This window comes from Seriola dumerili, unplaced genomic scaffold, assembly GCF_002260705.1.
Source record: "Seriola dumerili isolate Sdu_G_001 unplaced genomic scaffold, Sdu_1.0 BDQW01000110.1, whole genome shotgun sequence".
Classification (NCBI taxonomy): Eukaryota; Metazoa; Chordata; class Actinopteri; order Carangiformes; family Carangidae; genus Seriola; species Seriola dumerili.
Window position 1 is genome coordinate 765,776 of NW_019174365.1, and position 9,707 is coordinate 775,482.

Genomic DNA, 9,707 nt, shown 5'->3' on the forward strand with positions numbered 1-9,707 from the left:
TGACTTACAAATGAATCACAACAGAAAGAAATAGACTTTGTAGATTGATGTCCAGATTGTTTTCTCTCCTCTATCAAGTGGCCCGATAAATTGAAAGTGAAAACAGTGGGGTTTTTTTCTGTTTCTTATTAACATTTTATTGATGTTGCTCTTCATTTTTTACCCAACCAGAGACAAACAGCGCAATAGTGAGCATTCATTCTGCAGGCTACAATAAGCTCCTCTTCTCATTCATCTCAGAGGCTCCTGGGCTGATAAATCAAGAATATTAGCCTTTCTTTCCCTCTCTTCAGTTTCTTCCTTGCTCTTCCATGCTATCTGCGCTATCAATTACTGAGCGATTTCACCATTTGAGGAGCAGCTGAACAAAACCACGATTCACAATATCCAGGTGACCGGGCAGAAACCAACCCCGCTGAAGCCTCGTGCTAGAGAGGATGGGATCTTCTCCACAAAACAAATGCAGGAAATGAAATCAATACACCTTGCCAAGATCGTGGAACAATGTAAACCATATCACCCACACACTCTGGTTTCTGTAAGTAAAAGTAAACAGAATGGAAAGAGGATAAAACCCATCTTTGTATTGCCTTTTCAGCACATGGATAACAACTGAGATTACACTCCAAATGTGGTAATCATGTATTTTATTGGACTGGCATTAATTGCTGCTGCTATAATCACATCCTCTATTAACCACGTTCTCCACTAACTATATAATGAATCACAGGCACACAGCCTGTTTATAATGCACACGATTTGATTAAATTGAGATGAAATTACTCGATGAAAGCCAGAATCGAGCTGCTCGCCTGGATGGGATTGTCTGAGCTCCTGTGAGTGTGTTTGTGCTCGTCTTTGCCGGCTTTCACACAGAGATGAGAGATAGGGGACAGATGCTGGGATAATCATTAAATAGAGCGTGGCCTGTTTGCCTTGATTGGCTGAATGAGAGCCGCCACCCAAGAAGCTCCCCCACATCCAGCCGTGTCATTGGTGTAGCCGTGACGACGGCCCTCTCCAAGTCAGCATCCCACCGTGGACAGATTTCAGACAGCCGTGGAACCTGGATAGACCGGGCCGCCTCATATTGACTATGTGTGTGAGTGTGTATGTGTGGAGTGTTACTGCAAAAAATATCCATGGTACCCATGGCCATATTTATGGAGACAAAGTGCCGCAACAAATCTGTTTTTATTTTTGTTGTTTTTTTCTCTAATGTTTGCTTGTATTTTGAAATATTGGCAAAGTTTAAACAGCAAATATGGCTTTGATGCAACTGCTGACATGTTTTTTGTTTTTATTCTTTATTATCACTTTTGTAAGATTTCACAAGCCAAAACATTTGCGAGCCACTGGTTACCTCCACCAAGGATATGTTTTCATCTGTTTGTTGGTTTCTTTATTTATTTGTCAGCAGGATTACGCGAAAGGTACTGTGCCGATTTGCACCAAACTTATTGGAGGGATGGAGCATGGGCCAAGGAAGGACATATTTCATTTTGGTGTGGATCTAGTTAAAGGGTTGGATCCAGGAATTTTTTTTATCACTTCCCTTAACATTGAAGATTTTTCTACATTTTCATCAATATTTGGCTTTGGTGGAGGTCGGCGCTCTACTGAGCGCCATCCTCGTTTTCACAATGATCCAGTCTGAAGTAAGAATGCTATATCAAATAGCTCATTGAGACAGATATTTTTTGCAGCGTGTCATACTTGCATGTGTGTGTGTGTGTGTGTGTGTGTGTGTGTGTGTGTCTGTTTATGAATAGACAGCAAAGTGAGCAGTGCTGCTCTGCCTGGAGGAGTAAATTAAACCATGTTCTGTTTATTATGAAGTCTTTGGCTTTGGAGAGACGCTGCTGGCTAGGAGCTGTCAATCACAGTGCCACGCACACACCTGTCTGAGCGTGTGGTTGTGTGTGCACGCGCTTAAAAGACACTCATACGCCACAGAGAGAAAAGATAGAGGTAGAAAAGGTGCCGCTGAACGTTAGCTCTCGGTCTTTCCTTATTTCCTTCTCTCTATCCATCCCTCCACACGTCTCCCTCTCCTCTCAGTCTCTCCTCCTGACCTACTTCTATCCATCCTCCAGTCATGTCTCTCTCTCCCTGTGCTCTCCTCCTTTCTTTGTTTCTTTTTCTAACCTGTCAGTCCATCTGGCTTGCTGCCAGTCAGCGCTTCTCTGTGTTGAGTTAATTACAAAGTTTGTTTCCATTTCTCATCTCTTGGCCTCGACTGATCTATCTGTCATCCGTCAGTGTTCTCTCTTCTTCATTTCTTGTTAGATAATTGAGGTATTAGAGCATTATGCACACACACATTTTATACACCAAACAGACTTTCAAGGTGCTTCTTTTGTTCTCTCTCAGCCTCCTCTTCTTCTGTGTTTTCTGTTCTTCAAATTCATATCTGAATGTACTGCCACTATTCAATTTGACCCTACCTGCTTGCCATCCCTTTGTATCCTGCATATTATTCTTTTCTTTCTATATTTCCATTACTCTTTGGACCCCCCCACCCCACCCTCTCTCTCTCTCTCTTTCTCTCTTTGCGTAGGCAGAAATATTCAGTAGCTGCTCAGTAGGGAGTTAGAGCTGTACAACATGCTGTCATTGTTTAACATTGCTTGGCATCAACATGATTGTTACAGAGGCTTCAGTCTGGAGCGGTTTCATTTTAAATATTCATGTGATCATGGCAGCTGCTCTGACCCACTTTACTAACAGCTGGGTCTGCCCGCTCTCTGCTGTCTCTGCTCTCTCGAGTTGTAGGTCAAAGATTTGTTTCACATCAATGAAATACTGTAAATCCAACCCCTGAAATACTTGTAATGATGTCAGATTTTAAGGATTTAGGTTTTGTAGAAAGACACACTTTAAAGCGATAGTTCGGTTTATTTAATGTGGGGTTGTGTGAGGTACTTATACATAGTCAGTGTATTTCATGCAGTAGATTCAGATCGGTGTCTCCGCAGTTTGGAGAGGTAGCAAGGAGTACGACGCATTGCTGTGGATGAGGCTAGCCGCAAAAATATGTTTTAGCCACCTTGAAAAAAGTGTTCTCAGAAACAACTTATATCAGTTGAAGTGTACGCAATAGTTTGAATATTTTCACCGCTTTATCTTGCACAATGTATCATTATGCTGCAGATCAGCTGTTATTACACTTATTTAATTTCTTGCAGAGTTTGATGAGAAGATTGATACCACTCTCATGTCTGTCCAGTAAATATAAAACTGACCAGCAATCACTTAGCTTAGCTTAGCTTAGTTTAGCATAAAGACTGGAAACAGGTCCTGCCAGCACCTCTGAAGCTCACCAGTGTAGATGTTATATCTTGTGTGTTTAATTTGCACAGAAACCAATTTGTAAAAACAACATGTTTTAGGGGAGGTTATGTGCTAACTTCCACGACCCATTTTAACACTTCAGTTCTGGTTTGGATGCTAAGTGCTAAACTAACTAGCTTCATAGTTAGCGTACAGACACAAATAGGCATTGATCTTCTTGTCTAACGCTCAAGAAGAAAATGAATAAATTTTATCAAATTTTTACGACAATGTCTAACTATTCCATGAAAATATTTTTCTTTTTTTTCTTTTTTTACCAGACAGTAATGGGAGAAAATAGCAGACAATCATTTGGACAAGACAGCCACAGTCTTGGCTTTTTACTGAAATGGGCCAACGCTGCGTGGCCGTGGGTATTGTGTGCCTGAACACCGGCTTTGTTTGACAGTCGATACAATGAACCAAGCTACAGCGTGGTCAGGGGCAGATATGTCGACTCATTTAAGAATACGAGAAGGTGAACTGCACATAGGACTTATGGAATTGTAGTCAAACAATGGGAAAGTTTTCATTAGTCTGGTATCTGCCCATATGTGCCAGTGCAGTCGACTTCAAAGATGCTGTTAACCACTGGAGCTCTGCACATCCATAATGGTGTGTGGGGTAGACAATAGTGAAATGTATAAATATGGGAATGGGAAATAATAGAGGATTGGCTCGGCTGTGTGTTGGCGTGCACTTCCATCTTTGCCAGCCAGAGAGACATGCATGCTGGGAATCTGGCAGGAGGACTGATTTGTTCTTCTCAGCTTTTAGCCATGAATGATCTATTTTCATTTTTTCCACTGTCTTTCTCTTATATGCACAGACAGCACACACACACACGTGCACACACACACTTCTCTGGCAGCCGGTCGACTGCCGTGGCTAACCCATCATGATCCTGAAAGAATCAAGGATGATGGGAAAGATGGAACATTTCAAGGGTGACCTGTGAAAGAGGACCTGTAAAATGTAAGTGCAGCTGGGTGGCTGCAGCTCATCAGCTCTGTGCATACGGAGAGGGAGGCCAACGTGGAAGAAGTGAAACGAAATGTGAGGAAAGGAAGAAAATATAATGGCTAAGGTTGTGTTTTTTTGAAATGCAAGGCATCTATTGGGCTGGTACATACTTTCTTATCTGTTGGATGAAGACATAGCAACAGACTTTCAGGTGGAAATTGGCAGAAGTTAATCTACAAACATGGCGTTGCAGATGGGTACGCTGCAGATATATACGCACGCGCACACACACACACACACAAACACACACACATACACATACACAGTCTGCTCTAAAAAAATAGGTGCTGGTGAAGGTGGCTGACAGTGGACTGTATCTTAAAATGCCTATGAGGACCAGTGAACAGTGACAGAGGAGGAAAATGTAGCAGAAATGCAGCAAGAAAGAATGAGATGAAATGCAAGAGTGAGAGGCAGAGAGAGCACCAGAGCGACTGTGAGGGAGAGAGAGATGATGGCCACAGCACAGGGGAAATATGCTCCCATCATAAGGGCAAAATTGAAGAGTGCCTAGAGGGCAATTCCTCTATCTTGCTCTCCCAGTCTCCACCTCCTCTTGCCCTGTTTTCCCTTCTCTCACCCTTCCCATATTCTCATGCACAACCTGCTTTATTCCTTCCACTTCTCCTCCTCCTCCTCCTCCTATCTTTTATTCTTTCACTTTCACTACTTCTTTTACAACATGTCAACTATCCCAGCAGGTTTTTGTTATTTTGTGACAAGCAGGATTTAAACAAGCCCCTTCCCTTTGGTTCACAGCAAATTCAGGGTCAGCAGAATATATTCTAAAATCGCTTAAATCCAAATTCAATTTATGACACTTATGACACTTTATGACACCACAATGCCTTCATAAGAAGAAGCTAAAACCATAATATATCATCTAAAAGTCATAAGAATATCTGTGGACACAAATCTGATCACAGATCTGAAAGATATGTGATTTTGCAAACTAATAGCAGTAGCAGCTACAAAACATCAATCCTCCGACCTAAATGTCACGGCCTTCCCAAATGATCTACATGAGCATTGTCTGATCTAGTACCTCTATCATCAGGATGACATTATTTGTCACTGTATAAATTGCATATGACATTACAACAATTAGTAAATAATTCTATTTTACGTTTTTATGATATGTCACCTATGTGGTTAAGCTTTGAAACATCTTGGTTATGGTTAGGGAAACACAGTGATCATGGTTAAGCTGCTTCTGAGGTTTTCACCAAGATAAATGTTAGACTTTTAAAGGCATTTTTAATACCACATAGAATCCAATTAAGTACCTGTTTCACGATCACAGTGTGACAGTATGATGGAAAACTACTATGGATAATATGACCTATAATAATTTTTTATTATTACTTTATCTATATTATGATAATGATATGTGTAATTAAATAAATGCGACCTGGACAAGTGGTATAAAATGGATTGATGGATTATCCAGTGAAAAATTATGCATTCATTTAAGTTCATTGACATTTTTATTACAATGGACAGTAAGAGTCAATGAGCTTCCTGGATTTTGTAGCTACCGGGAGGTTTGATGGTACTGACTGAAAAAAAGGACTGAACAACCAGCACAGTATTTTATAAAATCACTTAAATTCACAATAACTTAACTGTGTCTGAAATCACTCACTCATTCACCACTCCCTATTCATAATCTAGGGAGTTCTATGTAGAGGACTATATAGTGAACTCATGAAAAAACACTTTCGGACACAACTTAGGTTATTTCTGTTTTTCTTTCTTTCAGTGCGAGCTCAATGCACGACAGTATATATTGTACACAACTTTTCACGATGCACTGTGGGATACTATGAGACAACTATATAGCGCATAATAATTCTCACTATACATTCGGAAAGCACTACAAAAACAAACTCACTATACCATATAGGGAGCAGTGAGTGATTGCGGACATAGGCATAGTGTACTTTCTTACTGACAACGTCTCCCAGCAGCCCGTAACTGGATACAAAAACATTTAGGAACTTTTATCAATCAAATTCCAGACTTTTAGATACCTTCTAAGGCCTTTATTGGAGGAAACTGATTCAATACTTCGTAAGCCTTTTCAAGGCCTGACCTGATACCTGTACAAAGAAAACTACATTGACTGTTGATAGCAGGATGGATGCACAACAGAATCGAACGCTTGGTATGCCTAACCGCTGACCCTATCTGTCCTTCCTCCTCCCTAAGAGGTTTGGTGGCACTCCAACAACGTCACATTATTGTTTTTTAATGACGTAATCCACATATATAATGAAATGAAGTTGATCACATCAAAATTTATGCCATTTTTCTTGAAAACAACCCATCTTTATCTAAAACTCATCAGTTTGATTCAGTGAATACGACGAAGAAACACATTTAGTATAAAGCTGTATGTTTACACCACTGAAAACAGCCTGAGAGGGTTTCTGACTGTGACTTAATGAGAGGGAAAATACCAACACCACTTAGCAGAGCGCCGCTCGCTTGTAATTGGCCTGCTTTTTCCCTCTGTAGCTCGGATAACATGAGAGGACATTGCCGGGAATATTAGATGTGGGTAAAACAGAGATCAAAGCCACTGAGAGAATGTCATAACAGACTCATTCAGAGAATCGGCCATTAGACATTAGGCCTTAACCTTCTGCGGGAGATGACTCGTCCTTCAACACACACCCTGTAGCTCTGGTACTTTTATTTGGCCATCACTCTACTCTCCTAACAAACAGAAGCTAAGTGTCTCACTCGTCTTATTCCTGTCTGCTTCATATCGCATTTCCCATTTCTTCCTTTTCTCATTCCTTTGCAACTCTTTCCTCCTTTCTTTCTTTTTTGTGCATGCTTCTTCTTTCCTCTTCTTTCACGTCTTCTCTGCGAAGCTTGTCACTTCATAATTTTCGTTCCTTCCCTTTTCTACTCTGTGTCTAGCCCCCGCTCCCTCTTTCCACCACTCTCTCAATGCATCACTTCTCCTTCTCTCTCTCTCCATCTCTCCAGTCGCTCGTGTTGTGTTGTTTTACAAACTCTCCTGACAGAAAATCAAAGGTAGATGCAGAAACCACAGCTCAGAGGAGAATAAAGCCACACACACGCACATACAAGAACACATAAAACAGCAGATCAGAGTGTTTTCCCACTGTCATAAAGACTGGTCACCTTAAAGTGCAACCACCTCTGAAGTGGTACTGAAACGTGTTTTTTTCTCTTCTGTGTTATTTCACGTGGATAAATAGATAGATAGATAGATAGATAGATAGATAGATAGATAGATAGATAGATAGATAGATAGAACGTAGTAAAGTCTAACCCTAACCCTTTGTGCTACTAATGTAACACAGCAAGTAATGTTACATTAAAGTTATAGTCCTTAAAGGAGCTTTTTGTATGTTATGCTGTTGCTACATAGCCAACGTTAGCATTCACAGGTGTTTAATTACCAGTCTAGAACAAACATTGTTTGTTCAGTATCAAACTTCAAATATTACTTTACTTGCGAAAAGCAATCCTTTTGTTTAGCTTATATCTCTGATGTTCGCATGCTAACCAGCTAGCCTCAGACCGGTTGACCTGTCTCGTAGCTTTCTGATACAGAGTGCTGTAGCATCCAGGCTGCCCTGAAGTAGCACTGCTTAGAGGGGGTGTATTATCTTGTAAACGCAACAGCTGAAGTTATCGGCAACACTAAGTAGCTGTTAATGCTAACACTGGCTATGTAGCAATAGCAAAACTTACATAGCTTCTTTAAGAATGTCATGAAAACAAACTGCTCCTGTCCTGGTTCAAATCCTCTATGCCTACCTATGCACAATGGATTCACAGGAAACAGTGTAATTCAGTGTTAATATCAATCTCATTAATAGCAGCCCTAATTGTCTCCTGTTCACTCTCCTAACGCTGTATTAAGGCTGTATTAAGTTACTGCTAATGCTAACTCAACAATTCACATTATTCAATTGGAAAAACATGGTTGTGGTTTGTATTTCTTTGCGAGTTTAGTGCAGACAGTGATCGTTCATCAACAATGATGTATGTCTACTAAACAAGAAAATGTTTATTTTTGGCATTTTTTCATCAGTGGCTCATTTTGTCATTTTGTTTATGGGTTAATTAGCGTGAGCAGCAATAGCCACCATAGTTAAACAGAAAAAGAAAAAATAATGGATTTTGCGTGGAAGTGTTTTTGCCAACTGCTGTTTCCAAGGTCAAGAAAATACTTTCACTCTCAGCTATGCCAACATGCTTGTAAACTGGCAGCAGGACCAATTTCCTCTTCTCAGTTTATAGCCATGAATGATCTATTTTCATTTTTTTGCTGACATTCTCACACACACACACACACACACACACACACACACACACACACACACACACACACACACACACACACACACACTTCTCTTGCTGCCAAGCAACAATCTTTGCCTCAACTTTGCCAACATGAACAAGAAATACTTAAAGGGGAACACATCAGAGACTGTTCACAGGTCTTGGGGAATAGTACTACATGTGTGAAAAAAAGTTGTAAAAAGTCTTTTTGTGGCTTCAGGCCTTCTGCATTCTGGGTAATGTAGGCACCAGGTTTTGACATGGAAGAAGAAAGTGTTGAATAAAAAGACGATATCTGCTGTCCATTGTAAGTTGGAGAATGTTACAGGAGTGCAATGTTAAATCAATGCAGTACTCTTTTTAAAGTGACAACTTTCAGTACTTCAAATAAAAGCTGGTAAAGTCCATATACTGATAGTGTAATACAATCGAAAAACCATGAACGGCTACTAAATGGACGCTGTGGCGAGATCGTTCTGTCAGCTACTGTTTCCATAATCAAGAATGAACTCTCAATCTAAAAAAAAGAAAAGAAAAGAGAGCAAAAGAAAAGAAAAAGAAAAAAACACCTGCTGTAACACAAATGCTTGATGAAGTTCTTGACCTGTGTTTGACTGACAGGTGATCACAGGGAAGGAAAAAAAATCAGAGCAAGACGCACTTAAGAGTGAAGACAAAATCAGAAAAAAGAAGTAACTCACGAATTAACATCACACCGAGTGACAGATCGCTGTAGTCCTAATTTACAACTTTACCAGACAGATTCCCAGCACACATCACTTCAAACTCCTCCACATGCTGCGCATACTCGGATACTTGCTGCAGCTGTGTCCACAGATGCAAATCCCAGAGAGAGATGATGGATACACAGACAAACACACACACGCGCACACACACACACACACACACACACACACACACACACACACACACTCACTCACTCACTCACTCACTCACTCACACGCATGCACACACTTCTAACCAGCCGAGTGTTGCTAGGTTACTTGGTGAACTAGGTTACT